The sequence below is a fragment of the Neopelma chrysocephalum genome, unplaced genomic scaffold (genome assembly GCF_003984885.1).
Source record: "Neopelma chrysocephalum unplaced genomic scaffold, ASM398488v2 Primary Assembly neopelma1_102, whole genome shotgun sequence".
NCBI lineage: Eukaryota > Metazoa > Chordata > Aves > Passeriformes > Pipridae > Neopelma > Neopelma chrysocephalum.
The window spans coordinates 4,506,031-4,527,420 of NW_020897765.1; the positions used below are offsets into that span (position 1 = coordinate 4,506,031).

General features: G+C 38.2%; 1 protein-coding gene across 3 annotated transcripts in view; it reads left to right on the forward strand.

Moving 5' to 3' along the window:
* Window positions 1-21,390, forward strand: part of RSU1 (Ras suppressor protein 1) — a 104,952-nt gene that overhangs the window by 62,945 nt on the left and 20,617 nt on the right. Inside the window, exon 9 of one of the 3 annotated variants that reach the window (XR_003536225.1) lies at window positions 18,771-18,960. The exons of the other annotated variants lie outside the window; for them this stretch is intronic. The gene's annotated coding sequence lies outside the window, so the exon portion shown is untranslated. The remainder of the gene's footprint in view (window positions 1-18,770; window positions 18,961-21,390) is intronic. 3 annotated transcript variants of the gene reach the window in all.

Genomic DNA, 21,390 nt, shown 5'->3' on the forward strand with positions numbered 1-21,390 from the left:
TTTGTAAAAATAATATTCATAGGTAAAATACCGAAATTATCAAAATGAATCATGGGAGGAACTGATGCAAAATGTAGATATTGCAGAATCCAAATTATTATATTCATGGAGATCGTAATTAATCATGTAATTCTAGATATACACGTACTGTACCCTAAAAATGTATTGTAGGTTTACAACTGACTAGCTGTTTTATGTGACAGAATGTAGTCTTTGCATATTTATTAAAATTATTCATAACTGGTTGCAGTCTAGATGAACTGCTCTATTCTTGTGTTTTGCTTCAATACATTTTCTGAATCATTTTATCATGACATTATAATGGAAATTTTTCTAAATTTTAGAATGATCCATGGGGCATTTTCCAAAACCCCTATCAGCATCTCTTAAAAACATGTATTTGCAGTTTACATTTAAGAATACATTTAAAAGATTTGGTAGCAATGTATATTTATTATTTGTTTGCTGCTGTTTTTTAAAAAAAAGGTTTTATTTGGATGAATAAGGAATATACATTGAAAAAAGTAGGACTATGCATTTAATTAAATTTTATGTACTTATCTATTCTCCAGCTTACAACTATAAATTGGTTCTTTTAAAAATATCATAAGATGGTGAAACATGTTCATAATGGATTTTTATGACCTTACCCACAAATATCCCAGCAAAGTTATAAAAATCAATTATATACCTATGGAGTGTGTGGTGCCTCACAGCTGTTCCCCGTGTTTGTCTGGGTAACAAGACTTTTGCTGAAAAAAAATACAGTATGGGGAGGCTTTCTATCAACGTGATGTGCAGTTAGTGTGACTATAAGATAGTCACAGTTACCTTATCTGGTGGCTGTTCTATAAACATTGGCTAATTTGTGTACACAGGTGAGACATCTTTATTTCCAATAGAGTTCAAAAAAGTCTTCCTGTACCAATATACAGAAGTAACCTAAGATGATACATCCTGTGTACCTTACTTTATCAACCATGTATTTATTTTTTTGATGTAATTTGCAAGAGCACAAGAAGAAAAGTTTGGCTTTCAGAAAGAAAAATTTAACTTAAAACATTTCCACATTAGGAGTGTAGAATGGTTAGAAGTTGGTTGGGTCTTGTTGCGTGAAACTGGAGCAGGCTGATACTGTAGTTGAAATCTTTTGCTTTATAATAAGTATCCATATGCAGAAATCCAAGGAATTTCTCTTTTTAGCAGCCTGTTTATCCACATCATGTCTGAGCTCACCCTTACCTAAAGTAAAATATTTTTCCACAGTAACGTTTATTAATTTAATTCCTGTTCTCAGATGTCTGGGACTGATTCAAATGTTTGGGACTGAGGTAACAGATTGTGGGGGTTGCCTTCTGTTTTAGCTTTTCAACAGAATACTATGTGAAAGGTCTTTTTTTCTCTACAGACAGTGTGATACAGTGGTTCAGGGCAGTAGGATGACAGTGAAAATGCACTGTTAAGCTTCATTGTTTCTTAGGCAGAACAAAACTCCTCTCACAAATTACCGCTGTGCCTCTTCCCAACCTGTCAATGGTCTGTACGTCCATGTGTGCTTCTCTGATGTGATAACAGAAATCAGTGTCTAGATGGGGGTTATTAGAAGTTTTTGCTATAGCGAGTGGACAAGACAAATACCTGAAGTGACTTGATTCCGAAGCAGTAGAGGTATGTGCTGACTTGAGGGGATTGACCTGCCTCAAACCCTCTGTGTGACAGTGTTTGTCTACAGTTAGCCAAGGGATTTTCTCTGTATCCCATCCAACATTTTACAGCTTTAGTTGGGCAGCAGTTTGAGAGAAGCACATGATTCTCCAGACAGCCTCACCCCTCTGTTCTGCCAGCACAAACAATGTAGATAAAAGATATTTGATGAACTTTCTGGAAGTTTTGTAATTAGAAGGTGTTTCTTGCTGGATATCCAGCACAAAAGGGGGCAGACTGGCTGGAAGCTACTGAGAGACCAGGACGGGTTTGCACTTACAGGCTAATAGTGAGCCAGTGATATTAATTTCTTTGTTAAGTCTCTGCAAGCAGTGACACTTCTTACTACCTGTGGGTCTCAGGGCAGTGGCAGGCTCATGGTTTACTGTCAGCACAATTGTTTTGGGGATGAAAGATGGACCACTTGGAAAGCTTAACCTTTCCGTTCTCCTTTCAGAGGACAGACAGCCCTTTTCTCTCTCAGAACAACATGACATCAGTTTTACTAGGGAAGGCTGAAAGTTTTTCAGTCTTGTTTTTTAACCAGCATAATGGACAATTTGGACCAATAACTACCCTTTGTCAGTCCTTCTGTAACAGCAGCCGAGGAGATACTGTCATCAATTTTATTATACCCTTTACTTTCCTGTGAACCTACTCCATTGAAGGGAAATGCTTAATGCTCTTACTGTTAAAATCTCAGAAACTTTTAGAGTCAGTAAAGAATAACACTAGCTCAAACTTTGGGCCTTGTTCCTGAACTCTGATTTAATGCAATTGTTATTTACAGCATTACAGAGTGGTAAACAGCTGCTTGTGCCTGCTGGGTTTTTTTTTTGCTGTTGGTTTGTTGGGTGTTGTGAGGTTTTTTCCACCTAATGATGCCAACAAAAGTGACCTGGCGTTTTTCCTTTAATTAAAATGGGCCTTTGTGAATTAGTGTGTGAAAATCACGGGATACAGCACTAATTGGAGTTTAGGCAACTGTTTCTCTAACCTTTCACAGTGAAACTTCTATATGAAATGTTTCAGTTTTAATTTAGTAGCTTGAGAGTTTTTCATAGCTAGATATTAAATAATGATTCTTGACCTTTTTGGACAAATATATTGGTAGTTTTTTTTCTGAATAAACCCATTCATTTGTGGCTGTTATTACCTGTGGTTTGACTGCTTCAGCTCCCATTTGACAATGTACATCCTAAGGACATAAGAAAAGACTTTCTGTCTTAGATCTGCAGCCCATCAAGCCCAGCAGCCCCCCTGCCCCAAGAGGCAGTAGGATATACTGTTTAGGGAGACCTCTGTCCACCCTGACCTTGAAAGTTTCCAGAGATAGGGCATCTACTACCTCTCTGGGTAAGCTTCTCCAGTGTTTTACCATGCTCATTATACAAAACTCCTTCCTTATATCTAGTCCGAATCTACTCTCTTTTAGTTTAAAACCATTACCCCTCATCCTGTTGCAAGAAACCGTCCTAAAAAGTCCATCCTCATCTTTCTTATAGACCACCTTCAAGTACTGAAAGGCTGCAATAAGGTCTTCCTGAAGCCTTCTTTTCCCCAGGCTGAACAACCACAACTCTTTCAGCCTTTTCTCTTAGGGTTGGTGTTCTAGCCCTCTAATCACCTTGGTGGCCCTCTGCTGGACTCATTCCAACAGGTCCATGTGCTCAGGACCCCAGAGCTCGATGCACTACTACAGGTGGGGTCTCATGATAGTGGAGTAGAGGGGCAGAATCACCTCCCTCGACCAACTGGCCACATCCTTGCTTCACTGAAAAAACCCAGATCAAGAGTAAAGTCACTGATAACATTTACATCTTTCTTATGTCTTGAGGCTTTGGTTCACAAGTCAAATGTTTGTCAAGGATGTATAGAAATAGCTGAGGTTTTTGACAGTGTTAATGGGTTTTAAGTATAAAATTCTAGGTGTCCTAATTGAACTAAGAAAAGTACTGAAAGTTGCTATTTGTTAGGAGAGCACTCAGCATAGATTTTGAACACCAATTAGCAGTCTACACTGCAGTAGACTAGATCAAAATCAATATTTCTGCCTGGAATTCACACAGCCTCTTTGAGAGACGAGATTAATATGGTTACTGTTCGACTCTGTTCTCAATCAGCTAAGTATGTGCACTTGTCATTCATATTTTGTTTTTAGCTTGTTATTCTGACGGAAGAGTCTCTGAGGAATGAAAGGAGAGCCAGTTTGAAGAGTAAAGCAATGTAACATTTACATATTTTCACACTGTTAGGGAAGCCGGCTGTTAGGCTTTGAACATTATTTATTCATTTGGTGCTGCTATTTGTTACAGACCTCTGAAATATGTTACTGACAGTAACTAAACCATCCGTCTCACTTTAGGATTTCTACTGATTGCTAATTTTGTTGACTAAGTGGTGGAAGAAGCTCAAAATGTGTTATAACTAAAAAGACATGGTTCTATTAGGACTTTTTTTTCCTAATACCCTGCTTCCATACTGAGTTGCAAGAGAAGGTTTTTTTAATGTTGGCACATGCACTGACAAAACATCATGTTGTAGGGCCTCCCAAATCATGCAGATCACTTCAGTTTGGGCTGATGTGTTCTAAAAATCATGCAAATGAGCTTTCCATCATGGTTGTTTACCCAGTGGGTGGAAATATAACCATCATACTCGAAGGAGCTGAACCAACTGACTCTAAAAGCAATTACTGGCAACATTGATTTTTCCATTAATTGGCTGAACCTTGTGAAACATGAAATCTCTAAGGACACTGTCTGAAATGTGTTACTGCTTTTATTGCTGTTATGATTATTAGATTTTGGATGCTACCAAAATGTCCTGGACGATATTCAAAATACAAGACAGTTCCTGATCCTGAGAACTGAGAAGTCTGAAAGGCAAAGCAATGTCAAAGGGAATAAACATTTCCAAAGTGCTTTATAATTTCATGATTATTTTTATTATTAACTGGTTAGATGCTTCACAATATAAATGGGACCTTATTAAAAATGTTGAGTTATGAGGGGGTAATTCCTTGCCATAGGACATCAGAGAGATTTGTCCATACATAGGTAGGTGGAAGCACATCAGGAGTTTGCTGTGTGTGTTATGGTTCATCCCCAACTGGCAACTAAGTACCTCACAGCCACTCACTCATTCCCTGCTCCCCACTTCCAGGTGGAATGGGAAGGAGAATCAGGAAAAACATAAACAATCATGGGTGTGGCATAGGCAGAGGGAAATTATGCCCTTTGCTATCTGGACAGTGGGCAATGGCCAGATTTTCAGAGTCATGTGAAGGAAACAGCATGAGGATTCAAGTCCTGATTGCTTGAATTCTGGTGGAAAAATTTTCAAGACTTCGCAAGAAAACTTAATTCACCCAACACCTTATTCACATTATCCAGCCTGTGTTCTATTTCATTACAGTTTTATACCCCCTAGAGCTCTGACTCCCTCTTTGTCATTGTTGTGCTTATTGTATGGGGCACATGACTAGAGCTGTTATATCATTCATTTAACAGCTATAGATTCCTTTATAGATGCCTACACCTGCCAGGCCTACACCTACTGGACATTAATTTTAGCATTTTTCTGGATTAGAGTGTAAGTGCCTGCATTGGAAAACTACTTCAGAATGACTGTAAATGTTTAATAACATTTTTTAAGTTTTCATCCTTTTCTTGAGCCAAATATGAGTAAAGAGAACTTAAAGAAAGGCAGTGGCTGATTTCTTAGAATAGCCATCACTGAGGCAGAGATTTCCTGGATGCCGTTTTTGACCCTATATCACAGTCCAAGTCAGATTGTCTTTCCTCCACTCCTGCTTGTTTGGGAAGAGTTGTTGCTCTACTGCACAAAAGGTTAAAGCACATTCCCTTCCACTGCTTGGACCTGAGATTGCAATATAAGCAGTTGCTAACTAAGAATAAAGGGAAAAAATTAAGAGAGATAGATGATACCATGAATAACACAAAGTAAATCAGTATTTATATCAGACATTGTTTTTCTTTCTCTTCTACTTACTGTATTGCTTACCTACTGACTCTTTAGTCATAGAGTTCATTTGTATATGAAAGTATTCCTCTGAAAATTTGGAAACTTGTGTATTTTGAGAAGTATTTTTTCTGTAGACATGACAGCATGATAAAATGATTAGCAGAGTTGAAGAGAAGATAACAGTATAGGAGACAGAGTTACAGTAAAAAAAATTTACCCTCAATGATTTTGGAGAATAAAATAACATTTCAAATGTGTCCTGAAAAGAACAGCCTGCAGTTCAGCAGAGCTGGGTGTAAAGTACCGATTGAAGGAATACATGGTTGGGAATTACTGCTGAGCACTGGATCTGCAGAATGAGCTCTGGAACCACAGAGTGTCAGCAAATGCCACCATATCACTGCAGAAGGGTCTTATGTGACATGGAAGAAGTAACGTTCCTGCTGTACCCAGTTCTGTCAGCCCTATTTTAAGGTATGTATCCCAGCTGCAAAAAAATGGGAACCAATTAGAGAAAGTCCAGAGCAGAGGAACAAGGAAAGTCAAAGGCTAGAAAAGTTCACCAATGAGGAAAGATGGATGAAATTGAGGGATTTACCCTGAAGAAGTATATGCTGAAATGTTTTCAAACAAGTCTCTGAAGAAGAGGAAGGGGGAAAAAAATATGATCTTTAGTGAGAATAAGACAAAAAAATTGGACTCAAATTAACTTCTGTCATCTCTGCAGATCTTCAAAAAAAATCTCAAGACAAACTAGAGTTGATCCTGCCATGAGGCAGAAGATTTGAAGCATATGAGTTCTCTATGTCCTGTCAACCTTATCTTTCTGACTGCATTTCTTACTGTGTTCTCAAAATCTGGCCTTTCTTTGCCCTTCCTCTCCCCCTCTCCCTTACTCTTAAAAAAATGAAGAAGAGAAAGTACCTTGTGCTTTCCTTCTCCCTAAAAAGCTACTGAAGTGGTAATTAGCACCGTCTTTGTTGCTGTGTAATATTGAATGATCTTCAGGTCTGTCCATCGTGCTTTAGGTGCATAAATGTTATGTATATGTTATGTATGTATTTAAATATATAATATTTAAATGAAGAAAGGTTTAAATAGTAATATCAAATTCCAAAGAGGAAAAAAGAGACCTGATACTTTATGGGATTTTTTGGGGGAAAAAAAATCTCAGCAGAGAGATTGTAATTATGGTCAGCAACTGTTCCTAAAGGACACCTGAAGTCTGGAATGCAGGTTCAGTTTGCTTCCAGCTTTCTCAGCAGAGTTCGTTGCAGGGTAATAATCTCCATCATCTTAATTTCTGTTGTGGAGCTGTGTAATCCTCTTACTTCAGACCCATTATGTTGCTTTATAGCACATGTGTTGCTAGAGGGAGGTGTCCTCCCTGGTTTTATGTGAACCACACATAAAACACTACAGGTAGGTCGCAACCCTGAAGAATTTTACAACGTAGAAGCGGGAAAGAAGTTTATTTACTTTAAAAGTAAATAAAAATTAAAATAAAGTTAAATAAAAATAAAAGTTAAGAGCTTTTAAAATATCCTCTTGTGGCTGAAAACACAACTTTGTCAGGAAAGAATATGAACACAAAACTACCAATTTTCTTAGTGGGCAGAGCACGGGAACTGGGAAGCGCAGTGAAGCCAGAACATCATAAATACCAAGGATTTCAGCTGTCTGCAACACGGTTGAGTTCTGCCAGTCTTTACTATGAAGTGGCAGCTATGATTTCCTTCCTTATCCTTCATACTCTCCCTTTTGATGTTACTAATTTACAGGATATACAGCCAGCAATTCAGTTTTTAATACTAGGAGTGTGTGGATCTTCAGCATCTCACACACCTACCTCACTGTTGCACATACGGGCTTAGAATTAATCTGATTCAAAGACCTGTGTGCTGAAATAAATTATTGGATATGATTATTGAAAAACAGATACAAACTTTTTGAGTGTTGAAACGCTTCAGTAGTAATTGCTACCCAAATTGCCAACTCTTTTATGGTAGCAGAAGAGAGGGAAGTGAGGGAGGAGAAATAATCATTTTAGGGACTGTAAGTTGGAGAGGTGACAGGCACCACTTCATCAAACATAAGAACAACCTCAGTAAAGAAGAGCGGTGATATCTCACAGCAAAGCCCAGCAGTTCAAAAAGGTGTGCTTAAACATACTACACACTTTATCTTTTTGGTCTTTTTGTTTGCTTAGGCTTATGGCACCTGGGGTTTTTTATATAAGCAAATTTAAAAGGGCTGTTTCAAGATCCATAAACCTGATGATGTCAGATGCACACAATGAAAGCAGATCTGTGACTCTGTATCACTGTTACTTATAGAATTATTTAAAGATCTGTCGAAGTGTTTTGTTGTCACCTTCCTGCTATTTACACCTCTAAGATTTTTGGTTTATGAGAAACAAAAGCAAACTGTGACTATTTGCTGTAAATTGAAGCTTTTAATAACTATGTCTGCTATACAACATTTATCAGCTTTGAACATTCTGTCAGTAGAAAATAAAAATAGCAGGAAGTCTCAGCAATAGTGACACTGAAATTTTATCTGCTTATGATCAAAAGGTGTAAAATACAGGCTTCAAGAATAAGGAATTGTAGTTTTCCTTTAAAAAAAAAATCACATTTGCTGTGGCTAACAGTAAACTCTGTATATATCACCACCAAAATAAATGACAAAGAATTTGTGTGTAATGTAGTTATCTACACAAAATACTATTAAGCCCTTTAAACAGTAAGAGATGGCAAAATAGGTATTGTTTGTCAGACTCCAGCGTTGGGTGCATTGTTGGATGCAAAGATGAAGGTGTGTAGTTCTGCTCAATAACAGATGTGTTTTATCACCTTGTAAAACTTGGCTGTCATGTTAGGGTGTTTGCACTTTATGCAAAGAAGGCATTTCAAATGTAAACTTTTTCAAATAGCGTTATTTTATTTAAACTGGAAATGTGCTTAGTAAAATGAGTATGTATAACAAAACAAAGTTTAAAGTTTACATACATGGACATAATTTTTTGCTCTTGTTTTTCAGTGCCAGTGAGGGAGATGTTTTCTTGGTAATTTTCTTGAGGATTTTTTGTTTAAACCTTTAAACAAATAAAAAATAGCTAATTTATCAACCTTAGTATTTTTATTCACTAGTGAAGCATACTTAGAGTAACAGTACAAACTGTGAAGTACTAATGTATTATGCTGTGGTGGATCTCTTGTTACAGAATAGAAATATTTTGGGACAGCCCTGTTTGTCTTTACCTGAAGTGTTTTGCTTCCAATGGGACTAGTTCAGTTCTACCATCAGAGGTGTTTTAAATCCAGCCTGAGACACTGGTTTCCACCTACAGCAATTTTCCCTTCAGACTCACTTTTCTCTCATTTTATCTGTAAAACCTCTAACAAGGTAGAGTTATTGTAGTAGGTAGTCTTAGAAGATATTCTGGCAAATACTTGTGTTCTGTAGTCTTTGTGTTCAGTAGTGGATGGCTAATGTTTTGTGTTCTTTTTTTCTGCCAGTTAGAAAGCCAGTAGCTATCATTTTCCTCTCCAATAAACCATCTCATTCACAATGTTCCTTTGAAATAGCGAGGCTCGTTTTGCCAGAAGATGAATCTGATTAAAAAATCCACTTTCCATTTTAGGAGAGGGTCTACAAAAATTTTATCTGATCAAAAAGAAATGTTACAAGATTGAATTCCTGTCCACTGCAGAAGTAATTTTTAGCTGACACTACCTTCACTCTGCTGTCAGTATCTTTCAAGAGTAATATGGGAATGTAAAGGTGAAGGGGGGACACTTACCTAGAAAGGGATAAAATTATTCCTCTGGGAAATATTTTTTGTTTGTTTATTTCACAGTAAGGGTTTGAGTCTGTTCCTGATTGAAAGGGCAACAGGACCTAGAAGGGTCCAGCAGGGAGAACATGACACATAGGATTTGTTTAATTTAGAAAAAGAAAAAAGTTCTTAATTCTCTCTTTTTTCTGTTGGATTTCATTGGGCAGAAATTGTCTATAGGTGCACCATCATGATAAAAATAATGTTTTTGTCTAAGAAGTCTTTGTGCAATTGAAGCCTGTAAAGCAGTTTTTCTTATTCTGTAACTTTCAAAATAATTATTAGGTTAAGATTGTGTATGCATGTATCTAGAGTGATTTGTGAAGTACACATCTGTAAAACTATAACAAAATCTCTTCAGCCTGGAATCCTATAAAAAATGTGAAAAATGAGTCTATTTGGTTACAAGGCAAAATTTAGAATTTTATAGTACATTTATAGCAGAAATAGTTGAAGAGTTGTAGATTCAGAGTTTATAGGTTTTCAGTGGCATTACCTACTTAGGAAGGGAAGACCTTTAACATAATTAAAATAATTAATATTGGAAAACTATGTGTTCAGTAAGAAATACAAATCTGCAGTAATAGACCTGAACTCTCCATCCTGGGAAGGAAATGATCAACCATGATGTGTAAGAGAACTGTAAAATAATAAGTGGCATGATACAGAGGAACTTTAGTAAGTATTTCTCATAATCCAAGAATTACAAGAAATAATCTGGGATAGAAGTAAAACAGACAAAAGGAAGGAGGTAGATGGTTTGGTATTTAGCATGTCATTCATTCCCAGCCTCATTCTGCTGCTGTCTGAAGGCAAGATCACTCCTTTTCATATCCCCATCACCATCATTCCTACAGAAAAAATTGGGGTGCATAGACCAGACAGAAATCTGCTGTGTACTAGGAGTAGTAGTCATAGCGCATGCCATCACCTAACCCAGGCACTGCATCTGGCCATACCATTACCATCCAGGTGCAATTTTTGCCTTTGTAAGGAGCTGTATTTCAGTCTCTTGGACATTCCTTGCTTGAGGCCAGAGTACTCGTGTTCAGGGGCAAATGTTTAATAGTCAGGTTATTGGAGATGGATCCACCTAAAGCTCAGTGAGCAGAAAAAGTTATTATTTTTTTGAGAGTTAGAAGATGGGATGGGAGTTAGTTGGGATGGCAGTTAAAAGAAGACTGTGCAGAAGTCACCTGTGGTCGACAGGAGGAGATGCATTGAGATTTGAATGGGTTTTTCTTCCTCTTGCCCATGCACCTTCGTGTTATGTCGACCCTGTGTTCGACACAGTCTGTGTAGTAGTGTATTGCAAAGAGGATCGGGTGCTTTAGCAGAAGAGGAAATGGCGTTTGTACTGTGCCAAGAGGGGTCCCAAAGAAGCAGTGTCCCTGCCACCTGCTCCCCACCAGGTTGCCATTGTGGAAGAGCTGTTTCCTCTGCAGAGGACAGATAAAAGGAGAGCCCTGTTTTCCTCTGAGATGTAGCGTCTTCTGGTGTCTGTTGGGTTTCTGCTGCTTTGGGCTGGATACGTGCAGTCTGACATGCCACTTGGGCAAGGTTGCTGACCCATAGTCTACGTAGAGTCACTCTGTAACTGCTACATTGCCTGAGAGGCTCCGATTATTCAGGGTCAGTTCAGCTTTTGCAGCTGGAAGCTATCTTTAAGACCTCAGCTGCTACATGTGTGCTTCCCTGCCCTTTCTTCAGTGCTGAGGCTCAGGGCAAGGGTGAGATGCCTGGTCACAGAGCCAACCCACCTTCCAGGCGTGCCAGCTGCTCCCTGAAACCTGCCAAAATGCACCCTCGTGTCCTGAGACAAAGGTGCTGTACTCCTCCAGTAAAGTCACCTGCCATTTACTGGGTGGCTGGAGGACATGTGCAGGCAGTTCCTGCAGGAGCAGCTCTTGAGCTGTAAATCCTCATCATACTGGTGGTGACTTGTCCATCAAATGGCACCGTTGCTGGAACTGTGTCTGCACCTTAGATAACGTGGGGGATCTTTGTCCATCTCATTTTCACATATGGTCAGCATGCACATGGTGTAGGCAAGTTTTGAAACACACAGAACTTAAGAAATATTTTTCTTATACCCATAAAATATCTCACCTGCATTTTGACAGAGTTATAGAAGCTTCAAAGCAACCATATAATGGTGTGAAATAGTTTTCTTTCAGCAACATCTAGTGGCACCAGTTCTTATTTATGTTTCCTGGATTTGTAACTCCAACAGCAGTATTTTTAAAAGTCAGGTAAAGTGGTTTCATCTATTGGTTATATTTTTTGATGCTTTGGGAGATACGTTTAGTTTTTATGTTGGAAGCCACCAGACTATTTTAGAACCTGATGAAAAACATTGAGAAGTAATTGTAAAGCAAGGCTTTGGGAAATCACATGTTTTCAAGCATAATTCCTAAGAAATATATTAGATCTGTACTACAATTTAAGCACAGTGCTTTTAAGGAGGATGTGTTTTGCAGAAATAACGTTTGTCATCCAGTCATTCTTCCCAGGTAAGCACCCTTCCTTCTGTGCATTACAAGAATTCCTGGGCATGTAAATAACACACAGGAATGTCCCTGGGAGCAGGGCTTAATGTGGGACAAATGCTTCACTGGTGCTTCTGCTCACAGAGAGCTTTCTCCTTGTGTTTGATATAGGAGTCCTAGCTGATTGCTCATATATTTTTAAGAAAACTTTTTTTGCCGTCTTCTGTCCCTATGTCTTTACACACTTCAAATTTTGAGAAAATAATTCTTCCTTTCAGTCCAACTGTTTTGTAGGCACTCTGGTTGAAACGGTTTTCCTGTGTTCATTGGTTCAGTAGCTTTGGCAAATCAGTTCAGTGAAAAATACCTTTCAGAGTTGTCCCTCAGACTCACAGAACAGTGCTCTGGTGTGACAGGTGATTCTGGTACCTTTAAAACAGGAACTCTCAATATAATTACATTTTTTTTATTCACACTTGGGTGATGGTGATCTTTTTTTACTTTCTTGACAGTTTATGTACAAAAGAATATATATGTCTGTGTGTAATTTAATGAATGAGTCTATTGTCCTTTTCACCCCGCTGCTCTCTCCCAACCCCAAAAACAAAAAGGAAAAAGAAACAACCTACTTCTTAGAAGCAATTTTGATTAATGCGTTGCTTTAAAATTCTGGCATCAGGAAATAGAAGAAACGTATTTTGGATAACTGGATTTTTCTGGAAGATTTGCTTTTAAAAGTGGTTTTATATCTTTGCCTGGGTTAAGTGATACAGCAAATGCTTTTGATATAGTATTTGTGTTTCATCTGAAGGCTGTAAATATTTTTTTCAGATCTGCCTCTGATATCCCTGTGTTTAGCAGAAATTCTCCCTCTAACTGAAGCGTATCTATCATTCTTTAGGGTATCCATCATTGCACATCCTGATTCAATAAGAGATTATATCTTATTATCCTTCCAGTGAGTCACTGTATTTATAGGTTTAACTGGTATTGTCCAGATGTATCATCTTTGATTCACTGTGAAGGGTACTGTGGGACTAACTCCCTGTACACCACATACTGTAGGTTGGTGTTATGTGATGCTGAGCCATCCCAGGGACCGGTTTTATCTGTGAGTGGTACCAATAGATAACAACTGAGTTTTTGTTAGTGCGGAGTTAATATATTCAGTTTTGTTAAAATGAAATGTTAAGGAAAGCTTCAGTTTATCTTCTAATACTGAAAAGTCTAATCTGACTTGGTAGTTAGGGGGTTTCACATAGTTTCTTTTTCAGAGTCATCACAGAAGATTACACATATCTATTTACCCTTGTTTGGTTATTCAGTGTTATGGTAACTCAATAAATATTCACCAATTCTACATGGGTATTTCAACTCCTTTGAGAACTGAGGCATGAAGCATATTCAGATTGAAACTTCAAGAAGTGTTAATTGTGATGGAGTGTGTGACTCTTGATAAGTTTTAGGCTTCTTAAAAGGTGGTGCTTCACATAGCTTTGCGTGTCATTCAGACGTCCATTTTAACTTTCTGTGCATAATTGAAAATTGTTTTGTTTTTCTGCTTGTTGTAATTACAGTAAGATACCTTATGATCTTGTTAAAATTATTCTAAAAAACCTCAAAAAACGACAAACCAAAACACAGAAAGAATGTAGAACCAGATGTGCTTTTTTAATGAGGACAAATATAGTACAGATTTCACAATGTTAGATGTTAGTAAAGACATCTTTTCTTATTTGTGCATTTTCAGGAAGTAATTTTAGAAAATAATTGAGATTATAGCCTTGCAAATAAAGCAGAAGACACCAGGAGCTGTACTTCTGTGGCACTAGTAGTTGCCAGTAAGGCTGTAAGGCGAGGAAGTTAATTACAGAACCATAACAGTCTACAGATGTTTAAAAGATGAAACCACTAGTCAGAGTAATATTTTTATTGCTTATTACACTTGGGATATGAACAGTTTCAACCTGAATGCCAGGGAAGACCTCTTCATAGCAAGATACTAGTGAATTAACTCCTTGGATCATACTTTTCCCTGAAGTACTTAGAACACATAGTTAGCAATATTTAATATGGGGGAACACTTTCATTGCTTAGAGCATGGATTGAGTTCTGTTCCTAGCTGCTCTGGTGCTTAAAGCACTTTTCTTGGGGCCATCCAATTACAGCAATTTGTTAACCTCTTTGGAGGAAAAAACTGAAACCCATGTCCAGAGAGATGAATGAGATGGACCTGAGGGCAGACAGCTCTCTGAATAGGCTTTTGATTAAAAAATTACCTCATTCTTAAGTACTGATAGGGGAATTTCAGAGAAACAGATGAGAACCCAATATAGAAAAATTCTTGCACTTCCTGCTGGAGAAGTGTTCACACAGGCTGGAAGCGGCCAAAATAACCAGCTTTTAGAAAATCCTCTTTGCAGGAAAGGGATAATTTCATTGCATTTTTGAGATACAGTTGCTAGTTTTCCCAACAATTGTTCCTGATGGTTACTGCATGCACTTAGCAGCCAAACAGAGCACAATAGTCATTCTCAAGGAAGAAAAAATGCTTTTTTTCAAGCAGCAAAGGCATTATCCAGATAATTTATTAATTTATTAATTTTTTAACCTTTAAAGTACCTTCACATAATGCCATAGATTTGCCAAATTAAAGGAATTAAGAACTTCAGTGATGAAAAGCATCAGACAGAAATTCCCTGAGTCAATGGCAAGAGAACGTTATGGGCGCGCAGAGGAGAGGGGACATGCTTCAGTGGAATTACTGTGGTGTTTTGGGGAGGGGACTGGCTGAGCAGGCACAGGAGAGATGTTGTTTTAAAGCCCAGCAGTTCAGTAAGCAGATGCAATGCAGAGGAGGAGATCTCTCCACACTTTTCGGTACTCACAGGCTGCTTAAATGGTAGATGTATTGGTACTCCAACATCTTCTGCATACAACCTAGATCCAGTCTCAAAGGGATCTTTTCAGTTCCTAATCCTCTGGCCTGATGTGGCCTTTTTCCTACTTAAGGTTGGTGCATTCCTATGTTCTGGGCATGTATGGCTAATTTAAAAAAGGTTGTCTAGCGGCTTCACCATGTATTAGTGATAGATCTAATACTCAAGGTCAGGCATGTTCTCTGAGGTCAGTGTCTTGCAAAGTTGGTAATTCTTCTTGAATAGAGACTGGTAAAACTGAATTCTCCATTTTTTTTGTATTATCCATGCCTCTCTGTGCTTTCCTTTCCCTAAAGCTGGAATGGGTTTTAAACTTTGCAGAACTAGTTTTTTCTGTTCTGATGGGATTTCTTTAGATCCCATCAAGTTAAAAATTAGTCATTCCCAGGGAAGAGTCAGAGCAGTTATGGGGAAGAGTTGTTACCTACATGACATTTCCCTTGCAGATCCCTGGTGGTGGTCCTGGCCATTCAGCTGCTGGTGTTTGCTGTGCTACTCAGCATGTCGTGTCTGCTGTGTCACTCTTCTGATTCTGAAATGTCTGGCTGGCTGGCTTGACAGGTTTCTTGTACTGGCTTTGAACTGCTGGATAAAATTTCTTGCAAATGTAGTGGTTCCTTCTCATCTGTCTGGCTGATTTCCAGTAGGTGTGAGGTTATGGTGCTTGTCAAGATTTTGATGAGGGTTTTCATGTTTGGCACTCCCCAAACTAAGTGGTACTCATCGGTGTTTGAGCCTTCCTAAGAGGCAGTTTAAGTTGGTACCTTAGGAGTGAGAATATTTTTGTCTGTCAAAGAAGTTGTCACTGTCAGAACAGAAAGTTCCCCTCACAGGGAAGTAAAAGAAATATAGAAATCCCTATTAATACTTGAACCTGTAAAATATTCATTACTTTTTTTTTCAGTTCTTTTCTGCCGTGTAGGAGGCACCTTTAGGGTTGTGTTTCATTTTGTCTCTTTTTGTTCTGTCTGTCCATCTGAATCTTGTATCCTGGTAATTAAATGTAGACCTCCTTGCAATCATTTCAGTGGCTTTTAATGTAATCTGCTGGTTTCTTTGTGCACTATGTGTGTTCCCAATTTGACTTGATTGTGTTGGTAACGTTTCTTTGTCATCTGAGGACTTGTTTGTTTATCACCACAGCCAGTCCACCCATTAATTCTTGAGTATAGTCTTGACAGTTGTATCAAAGGCAAGATCTTTTACCCTGGAATGTAAGAAAAGGATAAAACATATATACTGTAATCTCCTAACTTCTGAAAGTAAAATAGAAATTGTCCACTGACCTAAGAGGTCCATCATGCTGTTCCAGTTTACACCTAGCAAGGATCAGTCCCATGGCATGTAAACTGAGCACATTTACTACCTTGCTTTTGTCTGTTCTTAAGAGGAAATTCTGGTACCCAGCATGCCGGAAAGTATTCGAGCTGGCTTTAATGAGTACGAATAACATTAAAGATACAACAACATAAGGCTCAGCAGTCTTGTGCAGCTGAAACTCATAGCTCTGCTTCTTCGCTGCTTCTGTTGTCTGTGCTGCCTTGGCTGGGAAATCACTTCTTCCTTTTCAACAGACCTGCAGTTTAGGAATGACTCATCCCTTTCTTGCACTGACATTGACCTCGGCAGAGTTACTCCTTTTCTGTGTGTGAGCAAATGAGAGAAGAATTAAACTTGCGATCTTGAAAAGAAGAATTGCTTAAATTTGATCTCATGAATAAGTACTGAGTCCTAATTTTATACTATTTCTGGTGTTCAGATGGAGACTGCAATATATTAGGAATTAAATAATAGTTTTGAAGCAGATTGAAAATGCAATGTCTATAGTTGCTCCATTATGACCTTAACTGTGTAACTGCCCCCAGTGATGGGACCCCAGCAAGGAGACCACACCAGCTTTGTTCCATTCTTCCTGGTGTTGGCTGCTCTTGCCATCCAGCACTCTGTTTTTTGCTTTCTTCTAAAACAGATCAGTTGGATAAATTCCTATTAAGAAATTACGTGCACGGAACGGCAACATACATTCCTCTTGAGTTACTGTAATGCTGCCTTGTTTTACGTGAAACTAATATTTGTGCCCTAAAGGTTGCTGTTAGGGCTGTAGTACCAGTCTTCTGACATCTCTGAGATGCTGGTGTCCAGCCTCCTAAGCTGAAGCAATGTTAGCATGCTTTGGTTAGATATTTGGTTAGTCTTTCCTCTCAGAGAAGGCAGGTTTTAAATAGGCAGTGTCACTTCAGTGAAGCCACGTTTGAGACTCAGACACATGCAGTGTTAGTGCCTGATGTTTGACATTTTGAAAGAATGTATTTTCATGTTAGTAATTCTGAGGAGGGAAAATTAAGAAGCTTGAGAAACAGCTTCCAAATTGTGGGGTAGACTTTCGACTGTCAAAAAAATAATACTTTCAAAATGAGAAATTATTTTTTATTTATACATTCTGCATCTGTGATTAAGGTAACTATGAATAATTACTGTCTGAATTCCCTTTGGACTAATAGCAATGCTGTTCACAGCTATTACTTTTGAATAGAGCAAGAGGATTAGAACATAATGGCTTAAATAGAAAAAATATTGAAATTTAGTTTCACCAAGTTAGATTGTAACAGTGAGACATTTAAAAAAATAAACTGATCTTTATCAAACCTTTCTCGCCTGCCCCCTCCACTCAAATACCTTTTTGTCTCTGAGGAGAAAGTTGATGTAGGGACTCCTTATAAGAAATGACTCATTGCCCAACATTAATTGCTGAGCTGTCGTTTCTTGGGTGTTTTGTTTTATTTCTATTTTTGAACAGGTCTTCATGATCAAGCTATGTGTAGCTACACTTATGTTTAGGAGAGATTAAAAAACAGCATGTTTTTATGGTAATGAGATGTCGCATGTTTTCTTTACATTTGCAGTTTGTCAAAGTATGTTCAGGACAATACCTTAACTGCCTCCCTCTTGTCTCCTATTTGGGGGACAAAGACCAGATGGGGTATGACTTTGCCAAAAATTACAGCCCAGTGGTGGGAAAGGGCTTGAAACAAAACTAGATCATGAGGTGAAAATCCTCAATGATTCTAGGTAAGAGTAAAAGCTGAGCTGCAGAGTGGTCAACGAAGGGTCAGGGATGCATTACTCCAGCATCCTGAATCAGAGGACTTTGCAAACAGCCCCATGTCTCTCCCTACAGCAGCTCCTGGTAGAGCCATCTGGTTTGAACATGGTTTTGCAAAGTTACAGTCCCTCCTGACCAGTGTTCCAGTAAGCAGGTCCTGAGGAAAGCTGTGCATTGATCTGACAGGGATGTTGAAGGATCATTACTGCTGAGCAAGCCAGGGCCTTGTAAACCTGTCATGTTAACGCAGCAGTGCCTGTAACAAGCTGTGTTCATATGCTCTGGTAGAAAGGGAAAAGCACTTCCCCTTCTAGATGTGAGGTGAGGTCTTCAGTCAACCTGTCCTCGTGCTCTCTGCTTTCTGGAGTATAAGAACTTCTACGTGGTCATTTGGTTTATATTTATTTGTATGCCATTTGAACTGCAAGGTGTAGTAACCAGATCAACAAGCCAAAGATCACGAAGTAGAAACAAAGGGAGTGATTTGTCTGAGGTGGCACTTGATCTAAAGTTTCAGGTAAGAGCGGTTTACATAGAGAAATATGTTTCATAAGAGATAACTATTAAAGTGTCTTTGTAGCTTAAAAAAAGGTAATGAAGTTGGTGGTAACCTGCTCAGAGCATATTTCAGCCTGTTATTTTTGCTTGATACATATGTGGCACAGTGTGAGTTTTTTTAAAGCATAATTCTGTCTGTGTTTCCAAAGGCCAATATCAGGAAGATGGGCAGCAGCGAGGGTTTGAGTGGATCCTGTGGTGATAGGCATGGTGGAAATGGATGCTCAGTGCTGGATGAAAGCCTTTTTATTTGCAAGCTGACTGGCAGCAAGAATTAAGCCCTTGATCCCACATCCTTTATATTGGTCAGTGGAACAGTGCCATAAGCAGATTGCTCAGGTAAAATGTCATTGCAGTATCTAAGGAAACTTCTCTGAGAAAAATTGTAATTATTCATCTTAACCCATCATTTTCAGATACAGAATTATCAATTAGGCTTAGAGGGTTTAACCCTAGAATCCCAAGGAGAAACCAACCCTGTTCAATGCAAGGGACTGGAGTTTTACCATTAGCTTGAATTGAAGATGGGAGTTCCTTGCTGTTTATCTGCTGAGATGAAAGTATGTCCTGACTTTTGAGAAACAGTAACACTCTTTGCTTCTCCCACTCCATCACATCAGGTAGTCTTAACCATCTTGTTTGGCCATTCATTTTGGGTTTTATGCTCATCTATGAACAAAGGAATTGTACACACAATTTTATACATAAACCCTGACTGAGACTCTGTTTCTGGATTTATCAGGTTTAGCCCATTGTGGACAGCACAGCTGAGCCATTGAGAGCACCAAATAACTGTTACTCAGCTGAGGAAATTTCATAGCAAGTCACTCTTGCTGCCACCTCAGTAAAAAATTGTGAAACATGGGAATGTTGTTCCACAGAGAAAACAATTAGAAGCTTCAAGACAATCAACAAGACTCAGTTTCCTTTTTCAGGAACAGCAAGTATGTGAATATATCAACCTATAATCTTCCCTGCTGGAAGCCTAGCATCTTGCCTAATTTGATGATGTAAAAGCAGCATTTTGTTAGATTCAAAATGCCCCCTCAGTTGCAAAAAAACCCCAAACCCACAAACAAAAAGGGGTAAAAGAAGCACTGGAGCTCTTTGATATGAAAACATGTATCATTTTGTAGCCCTGCAGATGCTTGATATAAGATCAGTTATTATGAAAGTACAGGTGCTTGGTGTGAAACTTTTCCAAAAAATATATTGGATCACTTATATGGAGATAAATATTTTTTTAAAAAGTAGAGCTTGAACATCTACATTTTACATATTGTTGCAATGAAATGTGAAACACTTGTTCCCAAGTTTTAAGCTGGACATCTGCATAAATTGCAGTGCTGCTGTAAAATATTTCTCAACATGGACAGGTAGATGCTATTGGAAAAACCAGAACAAATTCTTAAGTTGCCAATATTGTCACAAAGTCTCCCTGCAGAATGAAGTTGTTTGACAAAGTGTTTCCCTGGTGATTTGGCTGCAGATGAAAATGTCTTCAGCAATAAAATTCTGTGCTCAGGTCTCAGCTCTCTGTGCTCATCAATCAGAAAATGACATATCAAGGATTTTTTTGCTGGATTAGGTAATATGGTGGGGAAAATATGTGAGGCATTGATATTCCTTTAAATTTCTATATGTAGGAGGTTTTTTCTACTCTTAAATACACATTATTTTTACATATATAAATTTTTTGCCTGCAGCTTCCTTTAGTAATCAATAGTGCTGCAATAGAACTAGTGTAAAACTATTTCTTATGTACACAGATTTTTCTTGCCTGGAGATAAAGCCTACTCTCTGAAAATCACTGTCAATCATAGGGAAGAGGGAGCTGAGGTGGAGGGATGTACATTTAGTGACAGCATTTCTACCCTCAGTGCACTGTCCTTTGTGGTTTAATATATTAATGTTTTGCCAATAAATGGCATTCTATAGAATTTTTGTGGCTCTATGTGTTGTAAACACAGTTTTGCTGTGGATAATCATGTTCTACATCTGCTGATACTTTCATAAGGTATCATTAATGGCTTTAGAAAATTCAATTACGTGGCTGCAAAGAAATAAATCACCTCATAGTTTAATTACCTCTAATATAACAGCAGCAGATATCTTCTGGGAAGCTGCCTCCTGTGTTACTAAATGACTGTCAATGATGAAGCTGCTTTTCTTAAAGGATGCTCTCTATTAGGGAGATTGTTTCACAGTGTTTTATGCTACATCTGTTGCTGCCACCACTAAATTTTATAAACTAATTTGAAATATGACAGATGTCAGTAATAACTTTTATTTCATGCCTGCTTTCTAAGGAAAAAAATGGAACTTACTGCAGTTCCCATGAAGATTTATATGAAATGTTTCATACAAAATTCTTTTAAAATACTTCTAAAATATTATTTTGAACGATGATATGGGATCCGTGGAAATACCTTAAAACAGATTTTAGCAGATCTCCTTTGTGCTGTGTGTGGCCATTCATTTCCTACTTTAATGTCTCAAAACTCCTCTTCAGATCCAACCACCTGAGAGGCAAAAAGGGCGCACAAATGGAAAGATAAGTATTGTATATTAAAAAAAGGAGTTATAAAAGGATGAGAAACAAGGAAAGGAAAGAAGAAAGCATAAAAGTGGTACAGGAGGAAGACCAGTAAGAAGATGAAGGCTGATGAGCTGGAAGGGGAAGAGAAATGGGAAGAGCCGAGATTCTGGACAGGGGAGATAAATGAGAAGGGTCAGCTGATTAGGCAAAGAGAATAGATAGGAGGAAGT